The 24,184-nt window shown below is 63.8% G+C and overlaps 7 non-coding genes across 7 annotated transcripts; all 7 read right to left on the bottom strand.

Moving 5' to 3' along the window:
• Positions 1–1,573: 1,573 nt before the first annotated feature.
• LOC142866223 (5S ribosomal RNA) lies at positions 1,574–1,692 on the bottom strand. Its single transcript, XR_012916264.1, has one exon. It is a non-coding gene; the product is annotated as a 5S ribosomal RNA (ribosomal RNA).
• Positions 1,693–5,222: 3,530 nt separating this feature from the next.
• Positions 5,223–5,341, bottom strand: LOC142866224 (5S ribosomal RNA). Its single transcript, XR_012916265.1, has one exon. It is a non-coding gene; the product is annotated as a 5S ribosomal RNA (ribosomal RNA).
• A 3,520-nt stretch (positions 5,342–8,861) lies between these two features.
• LOC142866225 (5S ribosomal RNA) lies at positions 8,862–8,980 on the bottom strand. The gene has a single exon (XR_012916266.1). It is a non-coding gene; the product is annotated as a 5S ribosomal RNA (ribosomal RNA).
• Positions 8,981–12,531: 3,551 nt separating this feature from the next.
• On the bottom strand, positions 12,532–12,650 carry LOC142866226 (5S ribosomal RNA). Its single transcript, XR_012916267.1, has one exon. It is a non-coding gene; the product is annotated as a 5S ribosomal RNA (ribosomal RNA).
• Positions 12,651–16,197: 3,547 nt separating this feature from the next.
• On the bottom strand, positions 16,198–16,316 carry LOC142866227 (5S ribosomal RNA). The gene has a single exon (XR_012916268.1). It is a non-coding gene; the product is annotated as a 5S ribosomal RNA (ribosomal RNA).
• A 3,545-nt stretch (positions 16,317–19,861) lies between these two features.
• LOC142866228 (5S ribosomal RNA) lies at positions 19,862–19,980 on the bottom strand. Its single transcript, XR_012916269.1, has one exon. It is a non-coding gene; the product is annotated as a 5S ribosomal RNA (ribosomal RNA).
• A 3,495-nt stretch (positions 19,981–23,475) lies between these two features.
• LOC142866230 (5S ribosomal RNA) lies at positions 23,476–23,594 on the bottom strand. Its single transcript, XR_012916271.1, has one exon. It is a non-coding gene; the product is annotated as a 5S ribosomal RNA (ribosomal RNA).
• Between the last annotated feature and the right edge of the window lie 590 nt (positions 23,595–24,184).

A 24,184-nucleotide genomic window follows, 5' to 3' on the forward strand; every position in this document is an offset into this window, starting at 1 on the left:
CCACTCTAAGGACCCGCAGGCCAGCTGGGCCTTCTGGCAGGACAGAGAGCCCCGGAATCCGACGTGGAGAGCTGGGTGTACGTCCCCACGAGGAGGCGGTCCCCACCTCCGCGGCTCTCCCCTTGCGGGGGGGGGGAAAAGCAGCCACGGGGCCTCAGAGAAGACACCAGGCTGGGCGCCCGCCCCACAGTGGGGGCACGTCCCCCGCAGGCCACTTAGCGACGGCCGCCGGCCGGCGGACGGTTGGGTGGCGCGAGACGCTGCGGCCGCCCTGCTACCGGGTTCCTGGGAGGGCGTCCTGGAACCAGCGTCCACACCAAGCCCTTGGAAGGCCCAGGCGACGGAGGAGCCCCGTCAGGCAGGGGCCGAGGACGGTGACGGCCCGGGCGGGGAGGAGCGTGTCAGGCAGGGGCAGAGGACGGTGACAGGTGACAGGCCGGGCGGGAAGGAGTCATTCAGGCAGGGGCCGAGGAGGAGACGGGGCTGGGTAAGGGTTAGGGTTAGAGTCAGGGCACAAGTCACAATCGCAAAGACCTGGAAGCGACCCGAGTGCCCATCGACCCACCAGTGCGTAAATGAAATGTGGCGCGTGGACACCACGGAGTGCTATTCAGCTAGGAGGAGCAGCGGTGAGAGGGCACCTCTCGTGGTTCTCCTGGCCAGAGCTGGAACCCGTTCCAGTAAGCCAGGTAGCCCAAGAATGGACACACGAGCACCACGTGCTCGCGCTCACCAGCAAATGGGTACGAACCGACGGACACCCAAGTGGACACAGAGGAATCACCTTCATCGGGTGGGTGTCGGGCGGGTGGGGGGAGGGGATGGGCATACACCTCCATTAGGAATGGGGTGGGTGCGCACCGACTGGGGGATGGGCGCACTTGAGGCTCTGACCCGAGGGGGGAGGCTGGGAGAGGGCAACGTACCCGACCTTAACATTGGTACCCCCACAATACGCTGGAACAACATCAGAGGTTAATGAATAAGAACACAGGGGGGAGGGGGGCACGGGCAACACATGTCACCTTAATACTTGGACTCCCATCATCTGCTTGAAAAGAGAGAGAAAAGAAAATGCAATCATAGAGATAAGAGACACTTTTTAAACATAATGAATCCGAAGAGAAAAGTAAAAGGAGGCCTGTGGGGCAGGTCTGGGTGTGACTCCGGATCCCCCAACATCAGGTGCCACCACCAAAGATTCCTACGTGTAGCCCATAGAACCCCAAAAGCAACGGGACGAGTTCTGGTCACATACTCCCTCAAAATGACATCCTGGCCTTCTTCTGGAACTCCCTCCCCTCTCAGACTCTCAAGGTTTCCTCCAGCGTGTCGGTTCCCACAGAGCAGACCTTTGGTCTGAGACCTGACAGTCCAGAAGCCACGCATGCTGCCGCGTGACGGCGGTGTCGCGGCTTGGGACAAGAGGAGGCCCCACGGTGCGGGCTGGGGCGCCAGGCACCGCGGCGGGCGCTGAGGGTGGGGGTGACCCCCGCCCCGGGCCGCCGCCTCGCTCCCAGAGAGGGGACAGAACAAGAGGCAAAACAAAAAAAAAAAAAAAAAAAAAAAAAGAAGCCTACGGCACCCGGTATTCCCAGGCGGTCTCCCATCCAAGTACTAACCAGGCCCGACCCTGCTTAGCTTCTGAGACCAGACGAGATCGGGCGCGTTCAGGGTGGTGTGGCCCTAGACGGCGGAGGGCGCCCCTGCCCCGCTCAAGAAGCCGAGCCTCTCTGCGCTTCCCCGCCGCCTCCTCCCGCCCCAGGCCCCGCGCCGGCGCTGACCCGCACCGGGCGGGCCTGTTGAGTTCACCGGCCGGGTCCGGCGGGCTCCGAGGGACGGGGGTGACAGGCGGGGTGGGGCGGGGCGGGCAGGGAGCGGCGGGCCGGGGTGGGGGGCTGTCTCTCTATACACACACACACACACACACACACTCACACTCACACTCACTCACTCACACTCACACAAGATGCGCCTCCACGGCTGGACTCGCCAAGGTGGAGACCTTCCAGCCCCCTTCCTCTCCTCGCCTGGCCCACCCCCAGCTCGTGGCCGCCCCCGCCGCCGCCGCCGCCGCCGCCGCCGCCGCCGCCGATTGCGCACGCGCGGGTCGCCCGCCCTTTGACCCCAGGCAGGGGCCGCCCTCCCCGACAACCCCTTTCAGCTGCGCCCCCCACCCTGTGGGTGGGCTGCCGCCTATTCCCCCGGGCCCGGGCTGGGGCACAGCGCATGGGGGAGGGGAGCGAGTGTATGGGGCGTCTCTCTCTCTCTCTAGGGATGTGTCCCATGGGTGGGGTGGCGTGGTTAGTGGGGCGCTGAAGAAATCAGTCCCCTCCATCTCCTACCTCTGGAAAACGCCCAAGCCCTTGGAGAACTGCCGGCAACGCGACCGTGGGGGCCGGGACCCTCCTCTGTGTCCTCCTGTGGCCCAGTCCAAGGGGCCTGGGCCTGGCCGGGGCTGCATTGGACCCCGACCACCCTGGCGTGTGGACTCGCTAAAAATCGGCGATTAGATATTGGATTCCAGCTTCATTGAGGTCATTTCACTAATGAGTGCACCGGAAAGAGTTTCCTAATCCATCTGTGAGGGTGGCAACTGAAAGAGAATTTTAAAGCTGACAGAATAGGCGAGGAAAGGCATAGGAGATTTCCACACCCAGTAAGGAAGCCTTTCCCGAAATGGAAGAAAGAAACGAGCAAACAGAGACACCGGTAGCCCGCCAGGATCAGAGTCTGCCCCCGAGAGAAAGTACCCTGACCAGGTTCACCCGTGGGTGGGTGGCGAGCTAGCGGCATTCAGAAGAGCGAGGCCCGCAGTCTGTGCAGAAGACACCTGCACTCGGGTGTGTGTGGCGGCACGATTCACAAGCAGCTCCAGATGTTAAGCCAAGGAGAAGCCAGGGAGTTCCCAACGCCCCAGGTGTCCTCAGCCCACGACTGGCTGCTGGGGGAATGCGAAGCCCGGCTCCTTGTCTCAGAGCGGGACAACCAGGAGGTGTGACGTACACCCCGGGGTTCCCAGGAGGATCAGGCTGAAGCTGGGACTTGGCCTGAAAGTGTCCCCTCGCACGGCCACCCCCTTCCCCTTCCTGCTCCTCTACTCCTGGTGCCCCTCCATCCAGGGGCCAGACCTTAAAGAGTCACCCGCAAGAGAATCCTGGTCCCAAAGGAGCCTTCTAGGGGACCCGTGCTGAGAGAGGTTGTGGGCATGGCCCGCTGGGGCTCTGCCCGACCCAGGGCTGAGAGATGCAACCTCCCAGCTCTGGGTCCCTGCAGGGGAAGCGTTGGCAAGCACAGGGCCAGTCCTCCAAAGGCCCAGGTGCAGGGAGCCCAGGCCAAGCAGCCTGTGGAAGAAGCCACCCCGGGAACACGACTGCAGGCCACGGCCCTTCCCACCTCCTCCTCCTCCTCCTCCTCCTGCTCCTCCACCCCCCCCCGACCTCCCACCCCCACCCCCGACATGGCGCAGGGCTCAGAGACACCTCAGACACTTGCTACCCAAAGTGCAAAGGGCATCAGTTGCTCCTCCAAACCCCCCCCCCGCCCAGCAGACCGCGTTGTCCAGCCAGCCCCCGGGCCTCCCTGGGGTGCCCAGCACAAAAGTGCAGACAACCACCGGACCCTCAATCTCAGTTTTCGGATGTTTTTGCCACTCTAAGGACCCGCAGGCCAGCTGGGCCTTCTGGCAGGACAGAGAGCCCCGGAATCCGACGTGGAGAGCTGGGTGTACGTCCCCACGAGGAGGCGGTCCCCACCTCCGCGGCTCTCCCCTTGCGGGGGGGGGGAAAAGCAGCCACGGGGCCTCAGAGAAGACACCAGGCTGGGCGCCCGCCCCACAGTGGGGGCACGTCCCCCGCAGGCCACTTAGCGACGGCCGCCGGCCGGCGGACGGTTGGGTGGCGCGAGACGCTGCGGCCGCCCTGCTACCGGGTTCCTGGGAGGGCGTCCTGGAACCAGCGTCCACACCAAGCCCTTGGAAGGCCCAGGCGACGGAGGAGCCCCGTCAGGCAGGGGCCGAGGACGGTGACGGCCCGGGCGGGGAGGAGCGTGTCAGGCAGGGGCAGAGGACGGTGACAGGTGACAGGCCGGGCGGGAAGGAGTCATTCAGGCAGGGGCCGAGGAGGAGACGGGGCTGGGTAAGGGTTAGGGTTAGAGTCAGGGCACAAGTCACAATCGCAAAGACCTGGAAGCGACCCGAGTGCCCATCGACCCACCAGTGCGTAAATGAAATGTGGCGCGTGGACACCACGGAGTGCTATTCAGCTAGGAGGAGCAGCGGTGAGAGGGCACCTCTCGTGGTTCTCCTGGCCAGAGCTGGAACCCGTTCCAGTAAGCCAGGTAGCCCAAGAATGGACACACGAGCACCACGTGCTCGCGCTCACCAGCAAATGGGTACGAACCGACGGACACCCAAGTGGACACAGAGGAATCACCTTCATCGGGTGGGTGTCGGGCGGGTGGGGGGAGGGGATGGGCATACACCTCCATTAGGAATGGGGTGGGTGCGCACCGACTGGGGGATGGGCGCACTTGAGGCTCTGACCCGAGGGGGGAGGCTGGGAGAGGGCAACGTACCCGACCTTAACATTGGTACCCCCACAATACGCTGGAACAACATCAGAGGTTAATGAATAAGAACACAGGGGGGAGGGGGGCACGGGCAACACATGTCACCTTAATACTTGGACTCCCATCATCTGCTTGAAAAGAGAGAGAAAAGAAAATGCAATCATAGAGATAAGAGACACTTTTTAAACATAATGAATCCGAAGAGAAAAGTAAAAGGAGGCCTGTGGGGCAGGTCTGGGTGTGACTCCGGATCCCCCAACATCAGGTGCCACCACCAAAGATTCCTACGTGTAGCCCATAGAACCCCAAAAGCAACGGGACGAGTTCTGGTCACATACTCCCTGAAAATGACATCCTGGCCTTCTTCTGGAACTCCCTCCCCTCTCAGACTCTCAAGGTTTCCTCCAGCGTGTCGGTTCCCACAGAGCAGACCTTTGGTCTGAGACCTGACAGTCCAGAAGCCACGCATGCTGCCGCGTGACGGCGGTGTCGCGGCTTGGGACAAGAGGAGGCCCCACGGTGCGGGCTGGGGCGCCAGGCACCGCGGCGGGCGCTGAGGGTGGGGGTGACCCCCGCCCCGGGCCGCCGCCTCGCTCCCAGAGAGGGGACAGAACAAGAGGCAAAACAAAAAAAAAAAAAAAAAAAAAAAAAGAAGCCTACGGCACCCGGTATTCCCAGGCGGTCTCCCATCCAAGTACTAACCAGGCCCGACCCTGCTTAGCTTCTGAGACCAGACGAGATCGGGCGCGTTCAGGGTGGTGTGGCCCTAGACGGCGGAGGGCGCCCCTGCCCCGCTCAAGAAGCCGAGCCTCTCTGCGCTTCCCCGCCGCCTCCTCCCGCCCCAGGCCCCGCGCCGGCGCTGACCCGCACCGGGCGGGCCTGTTGAGTTCACCGGCCGGGTCCGGCGGGCTCCGAGGGACGGGGGTGACAGGCGGGGTGGGGCGGGGCGGGCAGGGAGCGGCGGGCCGGGGTGGGGGGCTGTCTCTCTATACACACACACACACACACACACACTCACACTCACACTCACTCACTCACACTCACACAAGATGCGCCTCCACGGCTGGACTCGCCAAGGTGGAGACCTTCCAGCCCCCTTCCTCTCCTCGCCTGGCCCACCCCCAGCTCGTGGCCGCCGCCGCCGCCGCCGCCGCCGCCGCCGATTGCGCACGCGCGGGTCGCCCGCCCTTTGACCCCAGGCAGGGGCCGCCCTCCCCGACAACCCCTTTCAGCTGCGCCCCCCACCCTGTGGGTGGGCTGCCGCCTATTCCCCCGGGCCCGGGCTGGGGCACAGCGCATGGGGGAGGGGAGCGAGTGTATGGGGCGTCTCTCTCTCTCTCTAGGGATGTGTCCCATGGGTGGGGTGGCGTGGTTAGTGGGGCGCTGAAGAAATCAGTCCCCTCCATCTCCTACCTCTGGAAAACGCCCAAGCCCTTGGAGAACTGCCGGCAACGCGACCGTGGGGGCCGGGACCCTCCTCTGTGTCCTCCTGTGGCCCAGTCCAAGGGGCCTGGGCCTGGCCGGGGCTGCATTGGACCCCGACCACCCTGGCGTGTGGACTCGCTAAAAATCGGCGATTAGATATTGGATTCCAGCTTCATTGAGGTCATTTCACTAATGAGTGCACCGGAAAGAGTTTCCTAATCCATCTGTGAGGGTGGCAACTGAAAGAGAATTTTAAAGCTGACAGAATAGGCGAGGAAAGGCATAGGAGATTTCCACACCCAGTAAGGAAGCCTTTCCCGAAATGGAAGAAAGAAACGAGCAAACAGAGACACCGGTAGCCCGCCAGGATCAGAGTCTGCCCCCGAGAGAAAGTACCCTGACCAGGTTCACCCGTGGGTGGGTGGCGAGCTAGCGGCATTCAGAAGAGCGAGGCCCGCAGTCTGTGCAGAAGACACCTGCACTCGGGTGTGTGTGGCGGCACGATTCACAAGCAGCTCCAGATGTTAAGCCAAGGAGAAGCCAGGGAGTTCCCAACGCCCCAGGTGTCCTCAGCCCACGACTGGCTGCTGGGGGAATGCGAAGCCCGGCTCCTTGTCTCAGAGCGGGACAACCAGGAGGTGTGACGTACACCCCGGGGTTCCCAGGAGGATCAGGCTGAAGCTGGGACTTGGCCTGAAAGTGTCCCCTCGCACGGCCACCCCCTTCCCCTTCCTGCTCCTCTACTCCTGGTGCCCCTCCATCCAGGGGCCAGACCTTAAAGAGTCACCCGCAAGAGAATCCTGGTCCCAAAGGAGCCTTCTGGGGGACCCGTGCTGAGAGAGGTTGTGGGCATGGCCCGCTGGGGCTCTGCCCGACCCAGGGCTGAGAGATGCAACCTCCCAGCTCTGGGTCCCTGCAGGGGAAGCGTTGGCAAGCACAGGGCCAGTCCTCCAAAGGCCCAGGTGCAGGGAGCCCAGGCCAAGCAGCCTGTGGAAGAAGCCACCCCGGGAACACGACTGCAGGCCACGGCCCTTCCCACCTCCTCCTCCTCCTCCTCCTCCTGCTCCTCCACCCCCCCCCCGACCTCCCACCCCCACCCCCGACATGGCGCAGGGCTCAGAGACACCTCAGACACTTGCTACCCAAAGTGCAAAGGGCATCAGTTGCTCCTCCAAACCCCCCCCCCCGCCCAGCAGACCGCATTGTCCAGCCAGCCCCCGGGCCTCCCTGGGGTGCCCAGCACAAAAGTGCAGACAACCACCGGACCCTCAATCTCAGTTTTCGGATGTTTTTGCCACTCTAAGGACCCGCAGGCCAGCTGGGCCTTCTGGCAGGACAGAGAGCCCCGGAATCCGACGTGGAGAGCTGGGTGTACGTCCCGACGAGGAGGCGGTCCCCACCTCCGCGGCTCTCCCCTTGCGGGGGGGGGGAAAAGCAGCCACGGGGCCTCAGAGAAGACACCAGGCTGGGCGCCCGCCCCACAGTGGGGGCACGTCCCCCGCAGGCCACTTAGCGACGGCCGCCGGCCGGCGGACGGTTGGGTGGCGCGAGACGCTGCGGCCGCCCTGCTACCGGGTTCCTGGGAGGGCGTCCTGGAACCAGCGTCCACACCAAGCCCTTGGAAGGCCCAGGCGACGGAGGAGCCCCGTCAGGCAGGGGCCGAGGACGGTGACGGCCCGGGCGGGGAGGAGCGTGTCAGGCAGGGGCAGAGGACGGTGACAGGTGACAGGCCGGGCGGGAAGGAGTCAGTCAGGCAGGGGCCGAGGAGGAGACGGGGCTGGGTAAGGGTTAGGGTTAGAGTCAGGGCACAAGTCACAATCGCAAAGACCTGGAAGCGACCCGAGTGCCCATCGACCCACCAGTGCGTAAATGAAATGTGGCGCGTGGACACCACGGAGTGCTATTCAGCTAGGAGGAGCAGCGGTGAGAGGGCACCTCTCGTGGTTCTCCTGGCCAGAGCTGGAACCCGTTCCAGTAAGCCAGGTAGCCCAAGAATGGACACACGAGCACCACGTGCTCGCGCTCACCAGCAAATGGGTACGAACCGACGGACACCCAAGTGGACACAGAGGAATCACCTTCATCGGGTGGGTGTCGGGCGGGTGGGGGGAGGGGATGGGCATACACCTCCATTAGGAATGGGGTGGGTGCGCACCGACTGGGGGATGGGCGCACTTGAGGCTCTGACCCGAGGGGGGAGGCTGGGAGAGGGCAACGTACCCGACCTTAACATTGGTACCCCCACAATACGCTGGAACAACATCAGAGGTTAATGAATAAGAACACAGGGGGGAGGGGGGCACGGGCAACACATGTCACCTTAATACTTGGACTCCCATCATCTGCTTGAAAAGAGAGAGAAAAGAAAATGCAATCATAGAGATAAGAGACACTTTTTAAACATAATGAATCCGAAGAGAAAAGTAAAAGGAGGCCTGTGGGGCAGGTCTGGGTGTGACTCCGGATCCCCCAACATCAGGTGCCACCACCAAAGATTCCTACGTGTAGCCCATAGAACCCCAAAAGCAACGGGACGAGTTCTGGTCACATACTCCCTGAAAATGACATCCTGGCCTTCTTCTGGAACTCCCTCCCCTCTCAGACTCTCAAGGTTTCCTCCAGCGTGTCGGTTCCCACAGAGCAGACCTTTGGTCTGAGACCTGACAGTCCAGAAGCCACGCATGCTGCCGCGTGACGGCGGTGTCGCGGCTTGGGACAAGAGGAGGCCCCACGGTGCGGGCTGGGGCGCCAGGCACCGCGGCGGGCGCTGAGGGTGGGGGTGACCCCCGCCCCGGGCCGCCGCCTCGCTCCCAGAGAGGGGACAGAACAAGAGGCAAAACAAAAAAAAAAAAAAAAAAAAAAAAAGAAGCCTACGGCACCCGGTATTCCCAGGCGGTCTCCCATCCAAGTACTAACCAGGCCCGACCCTGCTTAGCTTCTGAGACCAGACGAGATCGGGCGCGTTCAGGGTGGTGTGGCCCTAGACAGCGGAGGGCGCCCCTGCCCCGCTCAAGAAGCCGAGCCTCTCTGCGCTTCCCCGCCGCCTCCTCCCGCCCCAGGCCCCGCGCCGGCGCTGACCCGCACCGGGCGGGCCTGTTGAGTTCACCGGCCGGGTCCGGCGGGCTCCGAGGGACGGGGGTGACAGGCGGGGTGGGGCGGGGCGGGCAGGGAGCGGCGGGCCGGGGTGGGGGGCTGTCTCTCTATACACACACACACACACACACACTCACACTCACACTCACTCACTCACACTCACACAAGATGCGCCTCCACGGCTGGACTCGCCAAGGTGGAGACCTTCCAGCCCCCTTCCTCTCCTCGCCTGGCCCACCCCCAGCTCGTGGCCGCCCCCGCCGCCGCCGCCGCCGCCGCCGCCGCCGCCGCCGCCGCCGCCGCCGCCGCCGCCGATTGCGCACGCGCGGGTCGCCCGCCCTTTGACCCCAGGCAGGGGCCGCCCTCCCCGACAACCCCTTTCAGCTGCGCCCCCCACCCTGTGGGTGGGCTGCCGCCTATTCCCCCGGGCCCGGGCTGGGGCACAGCGCATGGGGGAGGGGAGCGAGTGTATGGGGCGTCTCTCTGTCTCTCTAGGGATGTGTCCCATGGGTGGGGTGGCGTGGTTAGTGGGGCGCTGAAGAAATCAGTCCCCTCCATCTCCTACCTCTGGAAAACGCCCAAGCCCTTGGAGAACTGCCGGCAACGCGACCGTGGGGGCCGGGACCCTCCTCTGTGTCCTCCTGTGGCCCAGTCCAAGGGGCCTGGGCCTGGCCGGGGCTGCATTGGACCCCGACCACCCTGGCGTGTGGACTCGCTAAAAATCGGCGATTAGATATTGGATTCCAGCTTCATTGAGGTCATTTCACTAATGAGTGCACCGGAAAGAGTTTCCTAATCCATCTGTGAGGGTGGCAACTGAAAGAGAATTTTAAAGCTGACAGAATAGGCGAGGAAAGGCATAGGAGATTTCCACACCCAGTAAGGAAGCCTTTCCCGAAATGGAAGAAAGAAACGAGCAAACAGAGACACCGGTAGCCCGCCAGGATCAGAGTCTGCCCCCGAGAGAAAGTACCCTGACCAGGTTCACCCGTGGGTGGGTGGCGAGCTAGCGGCATTCAGAAGAGCGAGGCCCGCAGTCTGTGCAGAAGACACCTGCACTCGGGTGTGTGTGGCGGCACGATTCACAAGCAGCTCCAGATGTTAAGCCAAGGAGAAGCCAGGGAGTTCCCAACGCCCCAGGTGTCCTCAGCCCACGACTGGCTGCTGGGGGAATGCGAAGCCCGGCTCCTTGTCTCAGAGCGGGACAACCAGGAGGTGTGACGTACACCCCGGGGTTCCCAGGAGGATCAGGCTGAAGCTGGGACTTGGCCTGAAAGTGTCCCCTCGCACGGCCACCCCCTTCCCCTTCCTGCTCCTCTACTCCTGGTGCCCCTCCATCCAGGGGCCAGACCTTAAAGAGTCACCCGCAAGAGAATCCTGGTCCCAAAGGAGCCTTCTGGGGGACCCGTGCTGAGAGAGGTTGTGGGCATGGCCCGCTGGGGCTCTGCCCGACCCAGGGCTGAGAGATGCAACCTCCCAGCTCTGGGTCCCTGCAGGGGAAGCGTTGGCAAGCACAGGGCCAGTCCTCCAAAGGCCCAGGTGCAGGGAGCCCAGGCCAAGCAGCCTGTGGAAGAAGCCACCCCGGGAACACGACTGCAGGCCACGGCCCTTCCCACCTCCTCCTCCTCCTCCTCCTCCTGCTCCTCCACCCCCCCCCCGACCTCCCACCCCCACCCCCGACATGGCGCAGGGCTCAGAGACACCTCAGACACTTGCTACCCAAAGTGCAAAGGGCATCAGTTGCTCCTCCAAACCCCCCCCCCCGCCCAGCAGACCGCATTGTCCAGCCAGCCCCCGGGCCTCCCTGGGGTGCCCAGCACAAAAGTGCAGACAACCACCGGACCCTCAATCTCAGTTTTCGGATGTTTTTGCCACTCTAAGGACCCGCAGGCCAGCTGGGCCTTCTGGCAGGACAGAGAGCCCCGGAATCCGACGTGGAGAGCTGGGTGTACGTCCCCACGAGGAGGCGGTCCCCACCTCCGCGGCTCTCCCCTTGCGGGGGGGGGGAAAAGCAGCCACGGGGCCTCAGAGAAGACACCAGGCTGGGCGCCCGCCCCACAGTGGGGGCACGTCCCCCGCAGGCCACTTAGCGACGGCCGCCGGCCGGCGGACGGTTGGGTGGCGCGAGACGCTGCGGCCGCCCTGCTACCGGGTTCCTGGGAGGGCGTCCTGGAACCAGCGTCCACACCAAGCCCTTGGAAGGCCCAGGCGACGGAGGAGCCCCGTCAGGCAGGGGCCGAGGACGGTGACGGCCCGGGCGGGGAGGAGCGTGTCAGGCAGGGGCAGAGGACGGTGACAGGTGACAGGCCGGGCGGGAAGGAGTCAGTCAGGCAGGGGCCGAGGAGGAGACGGGGCTGGGTAAGGGTTAGGGTTAGAGTCAGGGCACAAGTCACAATCGCAAAGACCTGGAAGCGACCCGAGTGCCCATCGACCCACCAGTGCGTAAATGAAATGTGGCGCGTGGACACCACGGAGTGCTATTCAGCTAGGAGGAGCAGCGGTGAGAGGGCACCTCTCGTGGTTCTCCTGGCCAGAGCTGGAACCCGTTCCAGTAAGCCAGGTAGCCCAAGAATGGACACACGAGCACCACGTGCTCGCGCTCACCAGCAAATGGGTACGAACCGACGGACACCCAAGTGGACACAGAGGAATCACCTTCATCGGGTGGGTGTCGGGCGGGTGGGGGGAGGGGATGGGCATACACCTCCATTAGGAATGGGGTGGGTGCGCACCGACTGGGGGATGGGCGCACTTGAGGCTCTGACCCGAGGGGGGAGGCTGGGAGAGGGCAACGTACCCGACCTTAACATTGGTACCCCCACAATACGCTGGAACAACATCAGAGGTTAATGAATAAGAACACAGGGGGGAGGGGGGCACGGGCAACACATGTCACCTTAATACTTGGACTCCCATCATCTGCTTGAAAAGAGAGAGAAAAGAAAATGCAATCATAGAGATAAGAGACACTTTTTAAACATAATGAATCCGAAGAGAAAAGTAAAAGGAGGCCTGTGGGGCAGGTCTGGGTGTGACTCCGGATCCCCCAACATCAGGTGCCACCACCAAAGATTCCTACGTGTAGCCCATAGAACCCCAAAAGCAACGGGACGAGTTCTGGTCACATACTCCCTGAAAATGACATCCTGGCCTTCTTCTGGAACTCCCTCCCCTCTCAGACTCTCAAGGTTTCCTCCAGCGTGTCGGTTCCCACAGAGCAGACCTTTGGTCTGAGACCTGACAGTCCAGAAGCCACGCATGCTGCCGCGTGACGGCGGTGTCGCGGCTTGGGACAAGAGGAGGCCCCACGGTGCGGGCTGGGGCGCCAGGCACCGCGGCGGGCGCTGAGGGTGGGGGTGACCCCCGCCCCGGGCCGCCGCCTCGCTCCCAGAGAGGGGACAGAACAAGAGGCAAAACAAAAAAAAAAAAAAAAAAAAAAAAAGAAGCCTACGGCACCCGGTATTCCCAGGCGGTCTCCCATCCAAGTACTAACCAGGCCCGACCCTGCTTAGCTTCTGAGACCAGACGAGATCGGGCGCGTTCAGGGTGGTGTGGCCCTAGACAGCGGAGGGCGCCCCTGCCCCGCTCAAGAAGCCGAGCCTCTCTGCGCTTCCCCGCCGCCTCCTCCCGCCCCAGGCCCCGCGCCGGCGCTGACCCGCACCGGGCGGGCCTGTTGAGTTCACCGGCCGGGTCCGGCGGGCTCCGAGGGACGGGGGTGACAGGCGGGGTGGGGCGGGGCGGGCAGGGAGCGGCGGGCCGGGGTGGGGGGCTGTCTCTCTATACACACACACACACACACACACTCACACTCACACTCACTCACTCACACTCACACAAGATGCGCCTCCACGGCTGGACTCGCCAAGGTGGAGACCTTCCAGCCCCCTTCCTCTCCTCGCCTGGCCCACCCCCAGCTCGTGGCCGCCCCCGCCGCCGCCGCCGCCGCCGCCGCCGCCGCCGCCGCCGCCGCCGCCGCCGCCGATTGCGCACGCGCGGGTCGCCCGCCCTTTGACCCCAGGCAGGGGCCGCCCTCCCCGACAACCCCTTTCAGCTGCGCCCCCCACCCTGTGGGTGGGCTGCCGCCTATTCCCCCGGGCCCGGGCTGGGGCACAGCGCATGGGGGAGGGGAGCGAGTGTATGGGGCGTCTCTCTGTCTCTCTAGGGATGTGTCCCATGGGTGGGGTGGCGTGGTTAGTGGGGCGCTGAAGAAATCAGTCCCCTCCATCTCCTACCTCTGGAAAACGCCCAAGCCCTTGGAGAACTGCCGGCAACGCGACCGTGGGGGCCGGGACCCTCCTCTGTGTCCTCCTGTGGCCCAGTCCAAGGGGCCTGGGCCTGGCCGGGGCTGCATTGGACCCCGACCACCCTGGCGTGTGGACTCGCTAAAAATCGGCGATTAGATATTGGATTCCAGCTTCATTGAGGTCATTTCACTAATGAGTGCACCGGAAAGAGTTTCCTAATCCATCTGTGAGGGTGGCAACTGAAAGAGAATTTTAAAGCTGACAGAATAGGCGAGGAAAGGCATAGGAGATTTCCACACCCAGTAAGGAAGCCTTTCCCGAAATGGAAGAAAGAAACGAGCAAACAGAGACACCGGTAGCCCGCCAGGATCAGAGTCTGCCCCCGAGAGAAAGTACCCTGACCAGGTTCACCCGTGGGTGGGTGGCGAGCTAGCGGCATTCAGAAGAGCGAGGCCCGCAGTCTGTGCAGAAGACACCTGCACTCGGGTGTGTGTGGCGGCACGATTCACAAGCAGCTCCAGATGTTAAGCCAAGGAGAAGCCAGGGAGTTCCCAACGCCCCAGGTGTCCTCAGCCCACGACTGGCTGCTGGGGGAATGCGAAGCCCGGCTCCTTGTCTCAGAGCGGGACAACCAGGAGGTGTGACGTACACCCCGGGGTTCCCAGGAGGATCAGGCTGAAGCTGGGACTTGGCCTGAAAGTGTCCCCTCGCACGGCCACCCCCTTCCCCTTCCTGCTCCTCTACTCCTGGTGCCCCTCCATCCAGGGGCCAGACCTTAAAGAGTCACCCGCAAGAGAATCCTGGTCCCAAAGGAGCCTTCTGGGGGACCCGTGCTGAGAGAGGTTGTGGGCATGGCCCGCTGGGGCTCTGCCCGACCCAGGGCTGAGAGATGCAACCTCCCAGCTCTGGGTCCCTGCAGGGGAAGCGTTGGCAAGCACAGGGCCAGTCCTCCAAAGGCCCAGGTGCAGGGAGCCCAGGCCAAGCAGCCTGTGGAAGAAGCCACCCCGGGAACACGACTGCAGGCCACGGCCCTTCCCACCTCCTCCTCCTCCTCCTCCTCCTGCTCCTCCACCCACCCCCGACCTCCCACCCCCACCCCCGACATGGCGCAGGGCTCAGAGACACCTCAGACACTTGCTACCCAAAGTGCAAAGGGCATCAGTTGCTCCTCCAAACCCCCCCCCCCGCCCAGCAGACCGCGTTGTCCAGCCAGCCCCCGGGCCTCCCTGGGGTGCCCAGCACAAAAGTGCAGACAACCACCGGACCCTCAATCTCAGTTTTCGGATGTTTTTGCCACTCTAAGGACCCGCAGGCCAGCTGGGCCTTCTGGCAGGACAGAGAGCCCCGGAATCCGACGTGGAGAGCTGGGTGTACGTCCCCACGAGGAGGCGGTCCCCACCTCCGCGGCTCTCCCCTTGCGGGGGGGGGGAAAAGCAGCCACGGGGCCTCAGAGAAGACACCAGGCTGGGCGCCCGCCCCACAGTGGGGGCACGTCCCCCGCAGGCCACTTAGCGACGGCCGCCGGCCGGCGGACGGTTGGGTGGCGCGAGACGCTGCGGCCGCCCTGCTACCGGGTTCCTGGGAGGGCGTCCTGGAACCAGCGTCCACACCAAGCCCTTGGAAGGCCCAGGCGACGGAGGAGCCCCGTCAGGCAGGGGCCGAGGACGGTGACGGCCCGGGCGGGGAGGAGCGTGTCAGGCAGGGGCAGAGGACGGTGACAGGTGACAGGCCGGGCGGGAAGGAGTCATTCAGGCAGGGGCCGAGGAGGAGACGGGGCTGGGTAAGGGTTAGGGTTAGAGTCAGGGCACAAGTCACAATCGCAAAGACCTGGAAGCGACCCGAGTGCCCATCGACCCACCAGTGCGTAAATGAAATGTGGCGCGTGGACACCACGGAGTGCTATTCAGCTAGGAGGAGCAGCGGTGAGAGGGCACCTCTCGTGGTTCTCCTGGCCAGAGCTGGAACCCGTTCCAGTAAGCCAGGTAGCCCAAGAATGGACACACGAGCACCACGTGCTCGCGCTCACCAGCAAATGGGTACGAACCGACGGACACCCAAGTGGACACAGAGGAATCACCTTCATCGGGTGGGTGTCGGGCGGGTGGGGGGAGGGGATGGGCATACACCTCCATTAGGAATGGGGTGGGTGCGCACCGACTGGGGGATGGGCGCACTTGAGGCTCTGACCCGAGGGGGGAGGCTGGGAGAGGGCAACGTACCCGACCTTAACATTGGTACCCCCACAATACGCTGGAACAACATCAGAGGTTAATGAATAAGAACACAGGGGGGAGGGGGGCACGGGCAACACATGTCACCTTAATACTTGGACTCCCATCATCTGCTTGAAAAGAGAGAGAAAAGAAAATGCAATCATAGAGATAAGAGACACTTTTTAAACATAATGAATCCGAAGAGAAAAGTAAAAGGAGGCCTGTGGGGCAGGTCTGGGTGTGACTCCGGATCCCCCAACATCAGGTGCCACCACCAAAGATTCCTACGTGTAGCCCATAGAACCCCAAAAGCAACGGGACGAGTTCTGGTCACATACTCCCTCAAAATGACATCCTGGCCTTCTTCTGGAACTCCCTCCCCTCTCAGACTCTCAAGGTTTCCTCCAGCGTGTCGGTTCCCACAGAGCAGACCTTTGGTCTGAGACCTGACAGTCCAGAAGCCACGCATGCTGCCGCGTGACGGCGGTGTCGCGGCTTGGGACAAGAGGAGGCCCCACGGTGCGGGCTGGGGCGCCAGGCACCGCGGCGGGCGCTGAGGGTGGGGGTGACCCCCGCCCCGGGCCGCCGCCTCGCTCCCAGAGAGGGGACAGAACAAGAGGCAAAACAAAAAAAAAAAAAAAAAAAAAAAAAGAAGCCTACGGCACCCGGTATTCCCAGGCGGTCTCCCATCCAAGTACTAACCAGGCCCGACCCTGCTTAGCTTCTGAGACCAGACGAGATCGGGCGCGTTCAGGGTGGTGTGGCCCTAGACAGCGGAGGGCGCCCCTGCCCCGCTCAAGAAGCCGAGCCTCTCTGCGCTTCCCCGCCGCCTCCTCCCGCCCCAGGCCCCGCGCCGGCGCTGACCCGCACCGGGCGGGCCTGTTGAGTTCACCGGCCGGGTCCGGCGGGCTCCGAGGGACGGGGGTGACAGGCGGGGTGGGGCGGGGCGGGCAGGGAGCGGCGGGCCGGGGTGGGGGGCTGTCTCTCTATACACACACACACACACACACACTCACACTCACACTCACTCACTCACACTCACACAAGATGCGCCTCCACGGCTGGACTCGCCAAGGTGGAGACCTTCCAGCCCCCTTCCTCTCCTCGCCTGGCCCACCCCCAGCTCGTGGCCGCCCCCGCCGCCGCCGCCGCCGCCGCCGCCGCCGCCGCCGCCGCCGCCGCCGCCGCCGATTGCGCACGCGCGGGTCGCCCGCCCTTTGACCCCAGGCAGGGGCCGCCCTCCCCGACAACCCCTTTCAGCTGCGCCCCCCACCCTGTGGGTGGGCTGCCGCCTATTCCCCCGGGCCCGGGCTGGGGCACAGCGCATGGGGGAGGGGAGCGAGTGTATGGGGCGTCTCTCTGTCTCTCTAGGGATGTGTCCCATGGGTGGGGTGGCGTGGTTAGTGGGGCGCTGAAGAAATCAGTCCCCTCCATCTCCTACCTCTGGAAAACGCCCAAGCCCTTGGAGAACTGCCGGCAACGCGACCGTGGGGGCCGGGACCCTCCTCTGTGTCCTCCTGTGGCCCAGTCCAAGGGGCCTGGGCCTGGCCGGGGCTGCATTGGACCCCGACCACCCTGGCGTGTGGACTCGCTAAAAATCGGCGATTAGATATTGGATTCCAGCTTCATTGAGGTCATTTCACTAATGAGTGCACCGGAAAGAGTTTCCTAATCCATCTGTGAGGGTGGCAACTGAAAGAGAATTTTAAAGCTGACAGAATAGGCGAGGAAAGGCATAGGAGATTTCCACACCCAGTAAGGAAGCCTTTCCCGAAATGGAAGAAAGAAACGAGCAAACAGAGACACCGGTAGCCCGCCAGGATCAGAGTCTGCCCCCGAGAGAAAGTACCCTGACCAGGTTCACCCGTGGGTGGGTGGCGAGCTAGCGGCATTCAGAAGAGCGAGGCCCGCAGTCTGTGCAGAAGACACCTGCACTCGGGTGTGTGTGGCGGCACGATTCACAAGCAGCTCCAGATGTTAAGCCAAGGAGAAGCCAGGGAGTTCCCAACGCCCCAGGTGTCCTCAGCCCACGACTGGCTGCTGGGGGAATGCGAAGCCCGGCTCCTTGTCTCAGAGCGGGACAACCAGGAGGTGTGACGTACACCCCGGGGTTCCCAGGAGGATCAGGCTGAAGCTGGGACTTGGCCTGAAAGTGTCCCCTCGCACGGCCACCCCCTTCCCCTTCCTGCTCCTCTACTCCTGGTGCCCCTCCATCCAGGGGCCAGACCTTAAAGAGTCACCCGCAAGAGAATCCTGGTCCCAAAGGAGCCTTCTGGGGGACCCGTGCTGAGAGAGGTTGTGGGCATGGCCCGCTGGGGCTCTGCCCGACCCAGGGCTGAGAGATGCAACCTCCCAGCTCTGGGTCCCTGCAGGGGAAGCGTTGGCAAGCACAGGGCCAGTCCTCCAAAGGCCCAGGTGCAGGGAGCCCAGGCCAAGCAGCCTGTGGAAGAAGCCACCCCGGGAACACGACTGCAGGCCACGGCCCTTCCCACCTCCTCCTCCTCCTCCTCCTCCTGCTCCTCCACCCCCCCCCGACCTCCCACCCCCACCCCCGACATGGCCCAGGGCTCAGAGACACCTCAGACACTTGCTACCCAAAGTGCAAAGGGCATCAGTTGCTCCTCCAAACCCCCCCCCCGCCCAGCAGACCGCGTTGTCCAGCCAGCCCCCGGGCCTCCCTGGGGTGCCCAGCACAAAAGTGCAGACAACCACCGGACCCTCAATCTCAGTTTTCGGATGTTTTTGCCACTCTAAGGACCCGCAGGCCAGCTGGGCCTTCTGGCAGGACAGAGAGCCCCGGAATCCGACGTGGAGAGCTGGGTGTACGTCCCCACGAGGAGGCGGTCCCCACCTCCGCGGCTCTCCCCTTGCGGGGGGGGGGAAAAGCAGCCACGGGGCCTCAGAGAAGACACCAGGCTGGGCGCCCGCCCCACAGTGGGGGCACGTCCCCCGCAGGCCACTTAGCGACGGCCGCCGGCCGGCGGACGGTTGGGTGGCGCGAGACGCTGCGGCCGCCCTGCTACCGGGTTCCTGGGAGGGCGTCCTGGAACCAGCGTCCACACCAAGCCCTTGGAAGGCCCAGGCGACGGAGGAGCCCCGTCAGGCAGGGGCCGAGGACGGTGACGGCCCGGGCGGGGAGGAGCGTGTCAGGCAGGGGCAGAGGACGGTGACAGGTGACAGGCCGGGCGGGAAGGAGTCATTCAGGCAGGGGCCGAGGAGGAGACGGGGCTGGGTAAGGGTTAGGGTTAGAGTCAGGGCACAAGTCACAATCGCAAAGACCTGGAAGCGACCCGAGTGCCCATCGACCCACCAGTGCGTAAATGAAATGTGGCGCGTGGACACCACGGAGTGCTATTCAGCTAGGAGGAGCAGCGGTGAGAGGGCACCTCTCGTGGTTCTCCTGGCCAGAGCTGGAACCCGTTCCAGTAAGCCAGGTAGCCCAAGAATGGACACACGAGCACCACGTGCTCGCGCTCACCAGCAAATGGGTACGAACCGACGGACACCCAAGTGGACACAGAGGAATCACCTTCATCGGGTGGGTGTCGGGCGGGTGGGGGGAGGGGATGGGCATACACCTCCATTAGGAATGGGGTGGGTGCGCACCGACTGGGGGATGGGCGCACTTGAGGCTCTGACCCGAGGGGGGAGGCTGGGAGAGGGCAACGTACCCGACCTTAACATTGGTACCCCCACAATACGCTGGAACAACATCAGAGGTTAATGAATAAGAACACAGGGGGGAGGGGGGCACGGGCAACACATGTCACCTTAATACTTGGACTCCCATCATCTGCTTGAAAAGAGAGAGAAAAGAAAATGCAATCATAGAGATAAGAGACACTTTTTAAACATAATGAATCCGAAGAGAAAAGTAAAAGGAGGCCTGTGGGGCAGGTCTGGGTGTGACTCCGGATCCCCCAACATCAGGTGCCACCACCAAAGATTCCTACGTGTAGCCCATAGAACCCCAAAAGCAACGGGACGAGTTCTGGTCACATACTCCCTCAAAATGACATCCTGGCCTTCTTCTGGAACTCCCTCCCCTCTCAGACTCTCAAGGTTTCCTCCAGCGTGTCGGTTCCCACAGAGCAGACCTTTGGTCTGAGACCTGACAGTCCAGAAGCCACGCATGCTGCCGCGTGACGGCGGTGTCGCGGCTTGGGACAAGAGGAGGCCCCACGGTGCGGGCTGGGGCGCCAGGCACCGCGGCGGGCGCTGAGGGTGGGGGTGACCCCCGCCCCGGGCCGCCGCCTCGCTCCCAGAGAGGGGACAGAACAAGAGGCAAAACAAAAAAAAAAAAAAAAAAAAAAAAGAAGCCTACGGCACCCGGTATTCCCAGGCGGTCTCCCATCCAAGTACTAACCAGGCCCGACCCTGCTTAGCTTCTGAGACCAGACGAGATCGGGCGCGTTCAGGGTGGTGTGGCCCTAGACGGCGGAGGGCGCCCCTGCCCCGCTCAAGAAGCCGAGCCTCTCTGCGCTTCCCCGCCGCCTCCTCCCGCCCCAGGCCCCGCGCCGGCGCTGACCCGCACCGGGCGGGCCTGTTGAGTTCACCGGCCGGGTCCGGCGGGCTCCGAGGGACGGGGGTGACAGGCGGGGTGGGGCGGGGCGGGCAGGGAGCGGCGGGCCGGGGTGGGGGGCTGTCTCTCTATACACACACACACACACACACACACACACACACACACACTCACACTCACACAAGATGCGCCTCCACGGCTGGACTCGCCAAGGTGGAGACCTTCCAGCCCCCTTCCTCTCCTCGCCTGGCCCACCCCCAGCTCGTGGCCGCCCCCGCCGATTGCGCACGCGCGGGTCGCCCGCCCTTTGACCCCAGGCAGGGGCCGCCCTCCCCGACAACCCCTTTCAGCTGCGCCCCCCACCCTGTGGGTGGGCTGCCGCCTATTCCCCCGGGCCCGGGCTGGGGCACAGCGCATGGGGGAGGGGAGCGAGTGTATGGGGCGTCTCTCTGTCTCTCTAGGGATGTGTCCCATGGGTGGGGTGGCGTGGTTAGTGGGGCGCTGAAGAAATCAGTCCCCTCCATCTCCTACCTCTGGAAAACGCCCAAGCCCTTGGAGAACTGCCGGCAACGCGACCGTGGGGGCCGGGACCCTCCTCTGTGTCCTCCTGTGGCCCAGTCCAAGGGGCCTGGGCCTGGCCGGGGCTGCATTGGACCCCGACCACCCTGGCGTGTGGACTCGCTAAAAATCGGCGATTAGATATTGGATTCCAGCTTCATTGAGGTCATTTCACTAATGAGTGCACCGGAAAGAGTTTCCTAATCCATCTGTGAGGGTGGCAACTGAAAGAGAATTTTAAAGCTGACAGAATAGGCGAGGAAAGGCATAGGAGATTTCCACACCCAGTAAGGAAGCCTTTCCCGAAATGGAAGAAAGAAACGAGCAAACAGAGACACCGGTAGCCCGCCAGGATCAGAGTCTGCCCCCGAGAGAAAGTACCCTGACCAGGTTCACCCGTGGGTGGGTGGCGAGCTAGCGGCATTCAGAAGAGCGAGGCCCGCAGTCTGTGCAGAAGACACCTGCACTCGGGTGTGTGTGGCGGCACGATTCACAAGCAGCTCCAGATGTTAAGCCAAGGAGAAGCCAGGGAGTTCCCAACGCCCCAGGTGTCCTCAGCCCACGACTGGCTGCTGGGGGAATGCGAAGCCCGGCTCCTTGTCTCAGAGCGGGACAACCAGGAGGTGTGACGTACACCCCGGGGTTCCCAGGAGGATCAGGCTGAAGCTGGGACTTGGCCTGAAAGTGTCCCCTCGCACGGCCACCCCCTTCCCCTTCCTGCTCCTCTACTCCTGGTGCCCCTCCATCCAGGGGCCAGACCTTAAAGAGTCACCCGCAAGAGAATCCTGGTCCCAAAGGAGCCTTCTGGGGGACCCGTGCTGAGAGAGGTTGTGGGCATGGCCCGCTGGGGCTCTGCCCGACCCAGGGCTGAGAGATGCAACCTCCCAGCTCTGGGTCCCTGCAGGGGAAGCGTTGGCAAGCACAGGGCCAGTCCTCCAAAGGCCCAGGTGCAGGGAGCCCAGGCCAAGCAGCCTGTGGAAGAAGCCACCCCGGGAACACGACTGCAGGCCACGGCCCTTCCCACCTCCTCCTCCTCCTCCTCCTCCTGCTCCTCCACCCACCCCCGACCTCCCACCCCCACCCCCGACATGGCGCAGGGCTCAGAGACACCTCAGACACTTGCTACCCAAAGTGCAAAGGGCATCAGTTGCTCCTCCAAACCCCCCCCCCCGCCCAGCAGACCGCGTTGTCCAGCCAGCCCCCGGGCCTCCCTGGGGTGCCCAGCACAAAAGTGCAGACAACCACCGGACCCTCAATCTCAGTTTTCGGATGTTTTTGCCACTCTAAGGACCCGCAGGCCAGCTGGGCCTTCTGGCAGGACAGAGAGCCCCGGAATCCGACGTGGAGAGCTGGGTGTACGTCCCCACGAGGAGGCGGTCCCCACCTCCGCGGCTCTCCCCTTGCGGGGGGGGGGAAAAGCAGCCACGGGGCCTCAGAGAAGACACCAGGCTGGGCGCCCGCCCCACAGTGGGGGCACGTCCCCCGCAGGCCACTTAGCGACGGCCGCCGGCCGGCGGACGGTTGGGTGGCGCGAGACGCTGCGGCCGCCCTGCTACCGGGTTCCTGGGAGGGCGTCCTGGAACCAGCGTCCACACCAAGCCCTTGGAAGGCCCAGGCGACGGAGGAGCCCCGTCAGGCAGGGGCCGAGGACGGTGACGGCCCGGGCGGGGAGGAGCGTGTCAGGCAGGGGCAGAGGACGGTGACAGGTGACAGGCCGGGCGGGAAGGAGTCATTCAGGCAGGGGCCGAGGAGGAGACGGGGCTGGGTAAGGGTTAGGGTTAGAGTCAGGGCACAAGTCACAATCGCAAAGACCTGGAAGCGACCCGAGTGCCCATCGACCCACCAGTGCGTAAATGAAATGTGGCGCGTGGACACCACGGAGTGCTATTCAGCTAGGAGGAGCAGCGGTGAGAGGGCACCTCTCGTGGTTCTCCTGGCCAGAGCTGGAACCCGTTCCAGTAAGCCAGGTAGCCCAAGAATGGACACACGAGCACCACGTGCTCGCGCTCACCAGCAAATGGGTACGAACCGACGGACACCCAAGTGGACACAGAGGAATCACCTTCATCGGGTGGGTGTCGGGCGGGTGGGGGGAGGGGATGGGCATACACCTCCATTAGGAATGGGGTGGGTGCGCACCGACTGGGGGATGGGCGCACTTGAGGCTCTGACCCGAGGGGGGAGGCTGGGAGAGGGCAACGTACCCGACCTTAACATTGGTACCCCCACAATACGCTGGAACAACATCAGAGGTTAATGAATAAGAACACAGGGGGGAGGGGGGCACGGGCAACACATGTCACCTTAATACTTGGACTCCCATCATCTGCTTGAAAAGAGAGAGAAAAGAAAATGCAATCATAGAGATAAGAGACACTTTTTAAACATAATGAATCCGAAGAGAAAAGTAAAAGGAGGCCTGTGGGGCAGGTCTGGGTGTGACTCCGGATCCCCCAACATCAGGTGCCACCACCAAAGATTCCTACGTGTAGCCCATAGAACCCCAAAAGCAACGGGACGAGTTCTGGTCACATACTCCCTCAAAATGACATCCTGGCCTTCTTCTGGAACTCCCTCCCCTCTCAGACTCTCAAGGTTTCCTCCAGCGTGTCGGTTCCCACAGAGCAGACCTTTGGTCTGAGACCTGACAGTCCAGAAGCCACGCATGCTGCCGCGTGACGGCGGTGTCGCGGCTTGGGACAAGAGGAGGCCCCACGGTGCGGGCTGGGGCGCCAGGCACCGCGGCGGGCGCTGAGGGTGGGGGTGACCCCCGCCCCGGGCCGCCGCCTCGCTCCCAGAGAGGGGACAGAACAAGAGGCAAAACAAAAAAAAAAAAAAAAAAAAAAAAAGAAGCCTACGGCACCCGGTATTCCCAGGCGGTCTCCCATCCAAGTACTAACCAGGCCCGACCCTGCTTAGCTTCTGAGACCAGACGAGATCGGGCGCGTTCAGGGTGGTGTGGCCCTAGACGGCGGAGGGCGCCCCTGCCCCGCTCAAGAAGCCGAGCCTCTCTGCGCTTCCCCGCCGCCTCCTCCCGCCCCAGGCCCCGCGCCGGCGCTGACCCGCACCGGGCGGGCCTGTTGAGTTCACCGGCCGGGTCCGGCGGGCTCCGAGGGACGGGGGTGACAGGTGGGGTGGGGCGGGGCGGGCAGGGAGCGGCGGGCCGGGGTGGGGGGCTGTCTCTCTATACACACACACACACACACACACTCACACTCACACTCACTCACTCACACTCACACAAGATGCGCCTCCACGGCTGGACTCGCCAAGGTGGAGACCTTCCAGCCCCCTTCCTCTCCTCGCCTGGCCCACCCCCAGCTCGTGGCCGCCCCCGCCGCCGCCGCCGCCGCCGCCGCCGCCGATTGCACACGCGCGGGTCGCCCGCCCTTTGACCCCAGGCAGGGGCCGCCCTCCCCGACAACCCCTTTCAGCTGCGCCCCCCACCCTGTGGGTGGGCTGCCGCCTATTCCCCCGGGCCCGGGCTGGGGCACAGCGCATGGGGGAGGGGAGCGAGTGTATGGGGCGTCTCTCTGTCTCTCTAGGGATGTGTCCCATGG

The sequence above is a fragment of the Microcebus murinus genome, unplaced genomic scaffold (assembly GCF_040939455.1).
Source record: "Microcebus murinus isolate Inina unplaced genomic scaffold, M.murinus_Inina_mat1.0 scaf002_hap2_Mmur4.0, whole genome shotgun sequence".
Classification (NCBI taxonomy): Eukaryota; Metazoa; Chordata; class Mammalia; order Primates; family Cheirogaleidae; genus Microcebus; species Microcebus murinus.